Consider the following 2,105-nt stretch of genomic DNA (forward strand, 5'->3'; position numbering starts at 1 on the left):
AAAAATTAATCCCTAAACTTACCATAAACCCTAAATTTTTAATCTCCGATCATTAGATCTAAATTTTAAACTTTTAAAATAAAATAACTCATAATGTGTCAAATAAAATCAAACAATTATAATAATTTTTTCTCGAACTTTAAACTCTAAGCATATGACCTCAAACTCTAAATATATATATATATATATCCCTTATATACTAAATCACAAGTCGCCTAGCCAATACATTTTTGACACATAAGCAATATTTTCAAAACTACAAAAATTCAATAAAATAAATAATGTGAAAAATACCTGTAAATAACGGTTTCTCAAACAATCCAACTGCACACGTTCTCTTTTTCTCTTTTCCCAGTTCCTATATATCTCTATAATTAAACAGATACTTAAAAGATATAGCCTATAATCATTCATAAGAGGCGTGTGATAAGTAACATTTTAAATCAATCAAAACGATATAGCATGTAATCAAGTAAATCCGATAGCTATTTTTCTTATCAGGTATTTGCAATCTTTGTGATGGAGACATGAAGTTTGTTCGATGCCATGATCAAAACAGGTAAGTGTTTGATTTGGTCAACAATGTCAAAACTGTAACGTTTGCTTTGTTATGATATTGTGTTACAGGAGCATAAGCTTCGAAGCATTATAGAAATTGTTTCTGCGATGAGGAAGAGCTCATGATGATATATCGAGTGTCTTGTGGAGAAAGATAAGTAACATACTAAATCAATGTGAATTTAAAACAATAATTTTTTTTTTGTAGGCTGTATTATATATAGCTCAAGGAAACGTTTCTGATGGGTGCTGCCTGATTAATTTCGAAAACAAAACAGAGGTATGTGATGTTTGTAAAAAAATTATATTTTCTCTAAGAAATTGATCCTAATTCTCTACAATACATAATATGACGAACCTTACAATTGAAGAAGATATGAGTAGGAGAGACAAAAAAACGTTGGTTTGCTGGACTTTTGGTGCAAGAAGGTGAAGAAACGTGCCAGCGAACTGCCAATGTTTTAATTAAGGGATGAAAGAAAAACCCGAACGTTTTTTTATTCCATTGACCGCAAAATATAACTCTCGAAGACGTCAATGTAAAGATCTTTGACACATACTTGCTTCTTTCACGTCACCTTCCCACCGCCCACTAAAATGTATCAACCTTTTATGCTCTTTGGAATCTTTATACTTTCCAATTTTCTTAGATTTGATCGTCTTGGTGATAGTTAATGATTGGCTCATTCCCATATCTAATCGATTTCTTTATTTCTTCTCCTTTTTCATTGCTCTCCTTACATAACAAAAATTTCCAATTTCTACTTGTGTGCATCCTTTATGCCGAATTTCATGTTTTTTTGTAAGCAAAAAATATGCCCGTGCATAGCACGGAATCAATACTAGTATATTCTAAACCCTAAACTTTTAATCTTTAATGATAAACCTTCAATCTTAAATCATATTCATAAAATAAACAACAAAATCTACTTTTTGGTTGAATAGCTTATCGAAACGCATGTAATAATTAAATTAGATGTGTTTGTACAATATATTAATGTTTCTTAGGTAATATTTTAAATATTAAACTACTATATATAATATAGCTAAAAACTAAGGTCTAACTTTTATAAAAACTTATAAATTTATAAAAATGTTTAAATCATAACTTCAAACTCTAAATTTAACCCACACCATATCATGAATCCCAAATCCCAAATCCCAAATCATATTCTAAATCTAAACCTAAGTTTATACTACTTTAAATAAAAATTTACAAATAGTATAATTTCTAAACTACTAAACTTAAAAACTTGTAGTTACTGAAATTAGATTATAAATAATAAACTTTGATAAAAAAAAAAGAAGATTATAAAATATAAATAATAAACTAAAATATAATGTTTAATATTGGTCCATATATGTTTGAGATCTGAAACGTAAAAAAAAAACACTACGAAAAGAGGACACAATAAATGAAAAGGGGTTGAAAACGTATAGACCATCCGATTAAGAAAGTAAGAAATTGAGTTTAATCTTCTAATCTTTTATTGGCTAAAAGAGTAAGACGTGAATTGCAATAAAAAATATTGAGTTTAATCTAATTT

At 28.0% G+C, this 2,105-nt stretch overlaps 1 long non-coding RNA gene across 1 annotated transcript; it reads left to right on the forward strand.

The window, feature by feature from the left end:
• Window positions 1-501: 501 nt before the first annotated feature.
• On the forward strand, window positions 502-1,138 carry LOC106341378. Its single transcript, XR_001269623.1, has 3 exons — window positions 502-559; window positions 767-838; window positions 933-1,138. It is a non-coding gene; the product is annotated as an uncharacterized LOC106341378 (long non-coding RNA).
• Window positions 1,139-2,105: the final 967 nt, after the last annotated feature.

Source organism: Brassica oleracea, chromosome C4 (genome assembly GCF_000695525.1).
Source record: "Brassica oleracea var. oleracea cultivar TO1000 chromosome C4, BOL, whole genome shotgun sequence".
Taxonomy (NCBI): Eukaryota; Viridiplantae; Streptophyta; class Magnoliopsida; order Brassicales; family Brassicaceae; genus Brassica; species Brassica oleracea.